The sequence below is a fragment of the Siniperca chuatsi genome, linkage group LG5, assembly GCF_020085105.1.
Source record: "Siniperca chuatsi isolate FFG_IHB_CAS linkage group LG5, ASM2008510v1, whole genome shotgun sequence".
Classification (NCBI taxonomy): Eukaryota; Metazoa; Chordata; class Actinopteri; order Centrarchiformes; family Sinipercidae; genus Siniperca; species Siniperca chuatsi.
Window position 1 is genome coordinate 7,194,188 of NC_058046.1, and position 12,500 is coordinate 7,206,687.

Consider the following 12,500-nt stretch of genomic DNA (forward strand, 5'->3'; position numbering starts at 1 on the left):
CTTTGTTTTAAGAAAAACATGTTTTGTTCACGATCTCATGGAGAAGTACTACACTACCCACAATCCTCAAGTGTTGCAGTGACTGATTGGTGGAGCTACCATGGAAATGTTTACCATACCTGCTAACGACTGGTGAGCTTTTTTCAAAACTTTATTTACACACTTACAAAAGGTTTAGCTAGTGAGTTACTGCTACCTCTGAACTCTAGGCTCGTTTACGTTACGTTTACCACAGAGCAACCATGATTTCCCTTTCTGACATGCTGCATTTTTTTAGAGAATCGCTACAACACTATGATAATGACAAAGGTTAAATTCAAGAAGAAGCACACTACTATTGTTAGGTTGGAAGTTGTTTGAAAGTATCATTTGCAATGGTTTATGGTATGCGTAGTTTCTTCACTCTGAAAATAATTATGTACACAGTCTTGTACCTTTGCCTTTTTTTTTGCTCTGAATCAAATGTTTTATGGTTCCAGGCTTAAAACTATTTTTAGAAGGATTTTCTGAAACGTCAGCGGGGGGAAATTCACTTCCGGAACCGAAGCAATTAAAAAAGTGGGCGGTCACTGTTGAGCTCTATAGGGTCTGTTTCTATTTCCTTTAAGTTAACTATCATTTGACACACCTGTAACTCAAACTCTTTTGATCAGCATATTAAAGAAATCACCAAGACTACTTTTTTTTTTCACCTACGCAACATAGCTAAAATTCAGTCTTTTCTGTCCATGGCTGATTCATGGCAAAATCTGACTTAACTGAAAGAGTGAATGCCCTCAGTCAGCTGATTGAGTTGGAAGCAGGAACAGACACAGACAGAAGGGGGAGAGTAAATAATAAATAGAGTAAGCATGAAGATAGTCAGTCTTCCTGACTGAACTTACGCTAAAGCTTAATTTGAACTAAAACTACAAAATACTGTATGACTATAATTTTGGCTCAGAAAACACAGTTAGGCTTGAACCCAAAAGCACAATACCAAGTGGTATTGTAAAAGTCTAAAGTTTTTAATCAGTTTCAAAAACAGGATCAAATACCAGGCAGGCAGACAAATCCTATAAGGGGCAAGGCAAAGAATCATCAAACAGGAGTCAGGCAGAGGATCAGGCAGGCAGAATAAGACAGACAGGTAAAACGCCGGAAAGCTAAGCAAAACACAGTAGAAAATCTGGCAAAGGGTATGTGGAACTGGGCCTGTATAAGTAGTGTGTGAGTAGAATGATGTGCAGGTGGGGAGATGGATGGGGAAGCTCAGGTGGCAGGAAAGGGGTTATTGCAGGGCAGCAGGGAGTGGCAGGATCTGAAATGACAGGAGAGTTAGTGATATGGCCGGTAAACACAGAGCAAAAACATGAAAGATGGTCTATACCAGGCTGGACTCGTGACACTTCTGATGACTTACAAAATTCTAAATGGGCATGTTTACTAGGTGAGGACAATTTTATTAGTTCTGGGGGGGAATGATGGCCAAAATGATGAAAATAAGACCCAAGTTTTAATGACCGGAATTATTCTTTAAGCTGAGTTGAATGATATTTTCCTGTAGCATTCACCATGTGAAAAAGCAGCGAGAAACAGTGTTTTGTAGTCATATTTACATTATGTGAAAGCTGTTGCAAAAAAGCATTTTGCAGTGTTTACCAGCTGCACGGTGACATGACAGATTTTTCCATACAGGCGACTCATATTTACCATCCTTCTCCTCCAGCCCAAATATGGCACGAGGCAACAGATGAGCAGATGTCATCTCTTTGTCCGGCCGTATATCCTTTTGCATGTCCCCCTCATTAATAATTAGCCTGTAATGGTGCAGAAGGCCTTAATCATGAGAGAGAGCAACAGATTGTGATTGATGGGTGGCGTGTCTGCTGAGACGTGGGTGGAGGAGACAGTAATGGCACAGACAGCGCATCAGCAGATGGTTAGTGATATAGAGCAGCAGCCTCGCTCCAGATAGGTTAATTAGCCTGATAAGTAAAAATGTGTTGGATTTGGCACCTTGTCTGCAACTGGTGGATATTTCCTTCATATGGTCACCACTTACGTTCAGGAAACTGCAGATGAGCCTTCCTATGTGCTCAAGTGAGAGCCAGACTGTCAGCGCTGCACAAGTAGTTGATATCAGCTACCTACTGTGTATTGACAGGCGAGTCATTTCACTAGCAGGCTTCAGTCAAAAAAGAGAAGAGATTTTGCCTAAAACATGAATCACTTATGTAAGCAGAAGATGGTTCTGTTCCTGTGTGCACTGCATCACATGGCAGTGCCATTCTGTCTCTTATAAAAATATGTTTATGTAGGCCTAGTGCTCATTTTTTGCCAAATATATTTTGGAGAAGATGTGATTGTAGCCTGGGATACGTTCAATGGGAACATTTTTTATGATCCAAGAAGAGTGCAACCTGTTCTCATTCCCAGGTTGTCAAATACATAGGTCAATACCGACGTTTGAATCCAAACGCCACAGTTTCTATGGAGAAAAGGCGTTTTATAGCTTGTGATTGTAAAATGTGAAGTTGCTCATTTAATTTTATATTTCCAAGAATACGTGGCTGAGGATATTTAATCATGAAATCACCTTTCTTAAGAAGGGGTCATCAAACTGGACTTTATATTGTAGATTGCATTCAACCTCCACTGTTACATCATTTAATTATTTACAGTATACAAACGACACATTTAATTTTTGCTCTTGTCACCTCGTATATTTCATACACTTCATTTCTTTGTCCATAGCACAGTCCATATTTCCTTTGTACAGTCAATATTTCATTTCAAGTTTTATATCCCATTTCAACTATTACAATTCCATTCTTTAAATAGATTTTAAATTTTAATATTACTTTGTTTATTTAATTATTATTATTATTATAACCTTACTTTTGTCTATTATTCTTCTTCTGTGTTGTGCAAATGCCAAGACACATTCTTTGTATGCTTGCATTGGTTAATAAAACTGATTCTGATTGAATGGGCTATGTCGTGCTGATATAAAATCCCAAAACCAAGAATCATCAAGATACAAAAAATCTCCAGGGTTGTGTAAATAGTGGCCTGTGCATGCCTCAGTATTTGGTGACCAGTCAATGAGAACGAGTTGGTCCTTTCAGCCATAACCCAAGCACCTCAGGCCTTCCTCCAAACCTGTAGTACTAATGCCCTAGATTGTCAGCAATATTGTTCAATAATCTCTGAAGGTGACTCATTTTGGTCACAAGTTCCACTAAAAAAGAAAAAAACAAACAAACAAAAAGCTTAATTTTATATATTAGAGCTAAATCAGATACATCGTTGGAAAGGTTGCGACCTGAAGAGTAAGATATGTCAGTATGAAGATTCTTCATGGCTCCTGCTTTGAGATACTGACCTTTGAACCTTGGTGCATGTTTGAAGGCTTATAATCCAGTAACAAACAAGGCTACAGACATGGGAGGTTGATAGATAAAAAATACACATAAAATAAAAATAAAATAGAGAATAGAAAACAAGAGCTATAATCACTATATACACCTGCCATTTATATAGATATATGTGATGGATAATTGCACAAAATAATTGCACAGACATTGTAATGCACACAGTGTGTAGTATTATACTATATATATATATATATATGTATGTATATATATTGCTTTGAGAGATGGATGAATTGTACAAAGATTTGAATGCCAGGATACAGCAGGAGGTTGCACAATGTAAATAAATTTAATTGCACAGAAAATAATTTCACAGCATAAGTATAATTTTAATTATTTATGTATATATATATATATATATATAAGGATATGTATAGAGAATATATATATATATATATACACACTTAATAGATAAATATGAAGGATAATCTAAACAGAGAGCCGTAACATTAACCTATCTTATTGTGTGTCTGTATGAGATGCCAAGAGGCGTGACAAAACATCGGTATGATCTTGTCCTGGGAATGAGAACGGGTTGGCATAGAACATACAGGGAGCAGGCTGGGGTTTATGGTGGAGTGTACAAAGCACAGGACATTAATACTGGTGGAAGGGATTTGTGTCACTTCCCAAATTTTGTCAGATTTGGTCTACTAAACATTTGGTTAAGATTAGAGCAAGATCATGGTGTTGGTTAAAGCTACATTAACTGATTTTTTGGACACTTGGGGGCAGCAGAACAAACTTACCTTTTAAAAATTTGATATGGCAAATGTGTTAGCAAACAATCGCCTATTTGCACAACCAGGAGATACAGAGCAACATTAGCATTCACTTGAGTTGTGTTTCTGGTCACCTGATAAATGTAAGTTAAATAGTTACTCTTCTGTTAGCTCTGTTTTTGGTCTCCTCAGCCTACTGAAGAAAGTATCTGGCTCTTAAGCTGCTAAATGTTCCACTATGTTCACCAGCTAGTTGCTAAATTAGTTTGGTGCTGGGCAGGTAGTGTACAGTGGATTTAGCAGATTTTTTTCACAAAAAATAGCGTCTTCCTGCAGCTGGAAACGAGGTTGATGAGAGCAGTGAGAGTGAACCAAAACAGTAAAACCCTCTGTAAGAGCTGAGTGGAACTGCAGAGTTGGGTGATAACTCTCTGTAGGTTTGTCACTACAACCCACCCCTTACACATATGTAAAAAAAAAAAAAAAAGGGGGGGATTAGTACAGCTTTAAATATTGAAAAAGTCAATGTGTTGCATCTTTTGTTTCAAGTCACTTGAATTTTTCATTATTCCACCATGGCCACGATCTTTCCTTAACCTTAACCAAGGGCTTTGAGTTGCCTAATCATAACCATAAGTTAGTCGATATGTTCAGTATGAGCATTTTGTGTTTGGATACATTCAATTTAAACTTCCTCATGTTGATGAAACCATAATCTGGCAAAAAACATTTGGTAATGCAAGTTAGTTGTATGTCAAGTCAATTCTATTTATGTAGTCCAACATGTGTCTAAAAGGGTTTTACAGTCTAAATAGCATACAGGAATGACACAAGAGCATGCGACATGAGTGGCATTGTTCAAATACCTTCTATACTTTACTTTGAGTATTAAATTGTATATCCACCATGGCCAGATCAGGGTTGAATCATCCTTGGTTGACACTTGAATTTCTTCCTTGAGAACTTCTGATTTTGCACAACATGAACATAATTTAACATGGCGACACTCGAGGCGGTTACTACATTGTTAATGTTGAGATATAATATGGAGAAACAGAATTACAATATTAAGTAAATAAAGTTCCTTAAAATAACATTAAGTAAATATCAAGTGTTATAAGTTAAAGAGCTCCAAGCAGGTATGTGAATGTAATTGTTGGGCAGTAACATAGCAGCAGCATCTGTTAAGTTTGCAGAGTATCATGTTCTCAGTTGTTGTTTCTGCAGTTTAAACTTTCCTCTGTGCCCCCACTGGCATCACATCAAATCCTGCCAGAGCCTCCATTGCTGCCCTCTCTGCCTCCCTGCTGCTACAGGAAAAACAGCAGACTTTCTCTGTTCCTTTAAACAAATTTGTCAAAGGTGAGCAAGCAACATTAAAACTAGAATTGACCATCCTTGTGCTGAATAGTGAGCAGCTCTATATAATACTGTGGCCAGCGAGCAGGAGGTATTTCATTAAGACGTGCTTATTTCCTAATACCTGCTGGCATAGTGGTATCACCAGCTTCCAATTTGCATATAAATGTAATATATTTTATTGGTGTATTGTGAGGAGGATTTATTATGAGCAGTTCAGCATACAGACTTAAACACAGTCAGACTCTATAATGGTATTGCTCTCATCAAAGATGGGCCTCTATTATTAAGACCTCAACCACTAGAGCTCAATCACAGACCTGAATAACAGATTAGGCAACTTGGTTTGATGGTGCTATAAGGCACTTGAAACATTTACTTGAGTCTGATGTAAACAAAATGCTCCTTGTTCAAAGGATATCAGGGAAGGAGAAACCTGTTCATGGAGCTGAATAATGCAAGATGCTGAGAATAATCACAGCCTGCACGGAACTCTAAACATATTCCACTGTGTGCCCTCAGATCAACATGCCCTATTTTTTTGTTTTTAAGGGTTTTATTACTTCTTGTAAAAGAAAAACAACAAGGTGTAGCGGTTGAACCCTGTGTTGTTGAAAGTATCAAAAAGATAAGCTGTCATAAGAATAGTACATGCCCCACCCATGGCTCTGTGAACCCATCTTAGTTCGGTTTCAGAGCCAGAACAAAATGTGATTTAAGTCTGCAACAAACAGTACATGCAGGTTGGAATCCTTGAGTAGTGTGAAACAATGTTTTATTTTGTATTAAATAAAGGCAGGAAATGTCATGATGAAAACCTAAGTTTGCACAGGTTGAAGCCATGGACAGGTTAACCTGTTGGCAACCCCTAGCACCAAAAATTACAAAAGTTGCTTAAAGACAAAGTAATTTAGAAATATGCACCGTATAAGCATAGTATTTTGACAGAGGGCTCCTCCTCCTAGAGACTGTCCTCACCAGAAAATCAACAGCATTATTCCTTTGTTAAACTGACCTATGTTTACTGACAAGAGACCTCTTGTGGCAATGTGAATAATGATTGTCTGCCAGAAGCAAAGGTGGAAGTGGTATGACATTGTTAGTGCTACAACATTTTTTTTACACCCTGTTCACACATACAGACATCTCTCTTGCCTCTCATCAGGCTGAAGCTTGTGGATGTGTTCAGCGCTCAGCACATAATTTATGTTCTCAGCTCAGATTGGGCATTTGGGTTGTATCGGTACACAGTCAACAGTTAGAGATGCAGCAGTGGCTGGGACACACAGCTCATGGAGGCAATTAAGGTACTTTAAAGCCCTTAGCGCCGACTGCTGCCATTTGCATCAAAGCTGACACCCTTTCTTGGAGTCATAGCTCCAATCCAGTGATAGTTGTCTGTACATCAATGGGTACGATGCAAATAGGAACTGCTAATAGCTAATTAGTCCACCTAGCCCACAACCCCTAAAGCATTATGGGAACTGTAGTTTCAAAACATAACATAATTATCTCCCAAATAGAAGTAAGACAAAGAATAATAATAGAAGTGACAAAATCCAGCTTTGGGGATGTTCTGAAGGTGGTTAGGCTCAACAAAGGGTGTGACTTTGACACAACAGACTGTGGTTTGAATCCCATCTGCTACTAACAGATAAGGTTGTTCCCTCTTAACATGACCACAAACATTCCTTAACCTTAACCATGTACAGAAGTTTTAGTTGCCTAAACTTAAACAAACCTAAACCATAGATCAGAAAACGCTCATATTAATGTATTAACTATATTGCTTCACAGTGTACCTGGGGCTTTTGGGGCCAGTTGATAATCCAGCCTTGGTCGAAGTGCTAACCAGTCATCATAGATTGATGATGGAGGTATTCCTACTGAAATGATTTAAATTAAGTGATTTATCTTACAGCAGAAAGGCTAATTTCATCTATAAGAAGCAACTTTTCTTGCAATACTCTGTAGCACCCCAAGACATTGAACTTTCTTTAAGCTCTCAATTTGAAAGAAGTGGGAAAGCCAACAGAGAACCTTTGTCACACCTTTGTTTTATTTTGAGCATTCTTGGTGAGTGTTCAGAGCGCTGTCAATGTAACATCTCCTTGCTTGGAATAAGATAAGGGCACCAAAACTCCCCATGACAACTGCAAGTTGTTGAGCTGTTGCATGTAGTGAGGCCAGAGCTCAAAGCATGCAGATCCTGACATGTTTTATCCTGAAGGCCAATCTGATGCTCTTCAGGAGAAGCCATTGAGTGCCTTAGATGTTACAAATTAAGGAGGAAGACAGGGGAACAAACTTTCATCTCAGTTTATTTCTGCCAGCTCTGTGAAGCTGACTCCGTTCCTGCTCTGCAGACACAACTGTACCATTCCTCAACATTGTTATGTAATGGGTGAATAATGAAGGCATGCATATTAGAAATCCATCTAATTGACTGATATCACTGAGATATACAATGTCAGTGCTCTTTGGCTTTGAAAGAGTTGAAATTAATATGTAAAAGTCTAAACTACAGAGAATGGTCTGTATTTATCAAACCACTAAAAATGAATTCTGGACTTAATTCAAGGATAAAAGGTTAAGTTTTAACTTGTACGTGCAAATATAAACCTGAATTAATTGATTTATTGGCCACTTGGGGGCATCACAACTAGCTGTAAATACAACATTTGAGTCAAGTTTACATTCAAATGCAACACAGATTTTAATTACATTTCTAGAAAATCAGCAAAAGAAAATGTAAATGAATGCACATCTTCATCCCATACTGTTATGTGAATATTATATAATTCTGGTGCCATTAAACCATCGCAGAAGAAGAGGAGACAACAAGATTACATATTTAAAAGAGCTCCCGTCAAACCTCAAGCAGAGGTTTTGATGGAAATATGGCATTTCTGTTTGTTTCATGTATTATTTAGTCAGTAAGTCTGTTTCCATTGCATTCCGTCTTTTGTTTCTATCAGTACATCAACTTTTCCACCTCAGCCAAACAAGTGGATGGGAATGGACTTTATTATCACCTCATAAAGTTATGGGTAATGTGTTAGCAAACAGTTGCATATTTACTCATTTGGAGTCCTGTTTCTGGCTACCTATGTATTCAGTCTCCCTCCTCACTAACTCTGTCTGTTGTTTGGTGCTGGGCAGGTAGTGTACAGTCAGTTTATCAAAGCTTTTTCAGCTGCCTCTTGGAAAACGAGGGCGATGAAAGCTGTGAGACTGAACCAAAACAGTGAAGTTGCGGCCGTAAAACCAAAACAATGAGCTGAAAGACGCTACAAAGCTTCAAAGGGCTGAGAGGAATTGCAGAATTGGTGATATTCCCTGTAGGTTTGTCACTACAAGCAATGCCTTCCACATTACACACAGTCGTTTGACCCATATTTAATATTAAAATGTTAATTAGTGCAACTTTAATAAAAGCTATTTATGTTATTTGTTTTGACTGAAAAGCCCTGCGACGAGTTGGCCACTGTCCAGGGTGTACCCTGCCTAAGACCCAAAGTCACTGGGATAGGCTCCAGTCACCCGCGACCCCTAACGGGACCAAGCGGTAGAAAATGGATGGATGGATGGATGGATGTTTTGACTGAAAAATAGTCTAAGAGAACAGGGGGTTCATTTGGTTAAGAGTAGCCTTCTAGGGTACTAGATAAAAACTGTACAGGGAGAGAGGCATGCACATACATTTTCTGAGGTTTTGTACAATATAGCATTGGTTGCATTGAACAACACATTATATAAAGTAATATGTGTAATTTGCCATATTTTTGCATAATGAAAGAATGCATATAGAATGCATATCGAATGGATGTATTGCACCTCCTTTACCGGCAGCAGTAGACTTTCTCTATTTTAGTTTTTTTTAAATTGGGTCCATTTCAACCAATTTCTAATAATTTCGCCCTTATTTCTATAGTTGGAGGCTCATTTCATTTGTTAATTGCTCTTGGAGATATTCAGGATTTCACACAAATAAAATAACATTAAAAACCTAAATCCGAAGGGTGTTTTCAGAATAATAATAACTAGGAAAATATGTGAATAAACAAAAAAAAACAAAAAAAAACATGAACAATGGGGTAGATGTAGGTCAAATCTTTGTGTCTGATTGGCCATTCTTCTTTGAGCATGTAATTAATCATAAGTTCACATAAGAACTGCTCTTAAAGGTTACCTCTACACTCTGTAAGAATGAGTTTCTTGATAAATACGTTGTATTATTGGGTGTTGGCTCTATAGAGTATTTCTTACTGTAAGTGTAATTCTCAGAAATTCGATAAATACAGTTCCTGGACTTTGATCCAGCTGAACAAGTTGTTCTGGTCTCCAAACTGTGATCCTTGTATTCCCATACTGAAGTATTCAAAGTATCCCTTAATTAAGGGAATAAAGTCAGTTTTTCATTGGTTACTAACCTGTACTAGTTTCTTCTTGCCCAGACTGGACTTTTTAATTTATTTTTTGCTGATTTTTTTTTATCAGAACAGCTCTGAGCAAGCAGATGCAAAAAGCATTTGCTCTTCAATGTTTTACTTAGAGAGCTGGACATTTCAAGGACATTATGATCCCAGAAATGTGTAGTGAACCTACAGTATATATGGACACTGCTTATTCCTTCAATTAGCCAATCCTTTGATGAAATGTCTCTAGTCGATGGGAGACATATTTCCTTTTAGAAGTTTAGATAAAGGACATAAGGACATTCTCATCATTTTGACTCATTTGTAAGTGCCTTTTCTCCAATACACTGCAAAATAATACAGATCTGTCAGAGCTCAGTCAGTGTACTCACAACAGCAATTTCTCTGTTACCTCCATCTTGACATGGATGTGTGGGAAAATAAGATTTTAATGATTTGACAGTGAATATAATAGAGAGCAATGCAACTCTTGATCGGGTGCAGTGACTTCCTGGAGTCTCCATTGGTTGCCTGGCAACCTTGGATTTTTGTAAGGATTAAGAAAAGGAGATACTGTTAATTAGTGAGCTTTAGAGGTGCTGGTGGATTTTTTCTTACCTTAGGAGAGAGCCAGGCTTGCTTTTTCTGCCTGCTTCCAGTCTTTATACTATGCTAAGCTAAGCTAACCCTCCGTGGCTCCAGTTTCATATTTGACTGACAGATATATACTATTTTTTTTTTAGTCTGCATTATTTTTTTAAGTAAAATTAGCATTGGCAATACAATTTAATTGGAGATTAATGTGTGGTAATAAAGTGCCTTTTCACAACAATAATTTAAATTTGACAAAAATTGCAGACTAGATGTTCACTGTGATGGATTACACAACTTAATCAAATTCTAAGAGTCTGTTTATTGATTTTTATATCATACTGAAATGAGTGGACAGCAATATCTGCATGGAACAGGAAAAATTGATCCAACAATTGTGTTGTTGTTCAGCATGCACAGCCCCCTGGTGGCTGGCTGGCAGTATAGGTCATAAACCCCGCCCGTTTTCCACGGCAAAACAGTGACAGAGAATTCAAACTGAAAACCACTGTCTTGTGAAAAAAGACTGACATGAAGAAAGAAAGATTTTGAAACACTGGAAAACAAATCTAAATAAAATAAGATTGTAAGTTCATGGTCAAAAAATGTATTTTTATATAATAATGTGTGTTACATTCATTCTTTATTGAAGGCTTGGATTTTTTTTTAATGTCTGTTTTATTTGTCAGTGGAACCTTTTTCAGTGCCAATACAACTTTTTTCAATAGTGTTTAATGCCAAAGTTTCCTTTTTCAGTTAAGGTTTTGTTTTAAATGCCAATTTTTATTTTCAATGACAAAATCTAAAGTCACTGTCCTGGCTCCATAACATTGCAGCTGACTTTAATACCAGCATATAGCTAAAAGATACACTCATCAAAGTCATTCTGTGCGGTGCTGCTGAGCCTGGTGTCGTCTAACTGTCGCCTGATAGGGGAATGATATTCTTGGGCACAAGCCTGGGTCACAGATCAATACCAGTGCCCCGTGAATCTTCTCCGATGAATCAGCAGCAGCAGCTCTCAGGGATGTATTACTTTGCTCAGCATGGGCATCTGTGGCGCTGATGAACAGGGCAGACACACAACAACTTGGGTCATCAGACACTGGAGGTAAAGGCCAGCCTCGGGTGCAGGGCAACACAGGGCCATATTTTAACTTGTCCTGATCCCTCCTGTTTGATGTTCCACATTGTTGCAAATTACATGGGTGGGTATTGATAGGTGATTTGTCAAGCTGCCACGTGGGGATTGGTTTTGTATTCCAGAGGGAGCATTATGTAACTGCCCTGGATCTGAAAACACACTGCCACAAAGGGTTGCAGTGGGCCTGTCAAAGTGTCAGCCCAGCTTATTAAGTTGCTGTGCGGGTGTCACCAAAGCCTAGAAATTCACAGTGGAATGAAAAGTATGGTAGAGAAAAGTTTGCAGTTGATCCCAGTAACAGTTATTCTGTGTAGATGATGCCCCAAATTTCTCTTTTTCAAAGTAAGCTAAATTAGGTTATATAGGTTACCGGATTCATCACCGGTGTCACGACATGGCTTTTACAATACCTTCATTACCGTGATGAATGTTTTAGCATATTAAAACTAATGTGCTTTGCTGTGGCTGTGAAAACATACAAGTAGAGGGCTACACACATACTCATAGAACTGGAGTTACATCCAGTAACAACCATTTTCCTCGCTAACGCCGACTCCGGTAACACCAACAAGGTAATGTTAACGCTCTGTTGTTGGCTGCAAAAACCAACACAAGTCTTCATCTTACTCCCACCATCCGAGAAAGTGAAGACCCAATGGATTAACTTTATTTTTGATGGAAATGTCCCCACAACAACCCTCTGATGTGTAAGTACAAAGCAGGATTCAATACCAACTTTAAACTTGGAAGCTGTAAGTTTAGCCATTTTTATGTTGCTTTACTGTTTAATTTGCAAGTTAGCTTGTTGAACTTTGCGTTAGCATGTAACACGGCTAATGTGCCTAGCGTC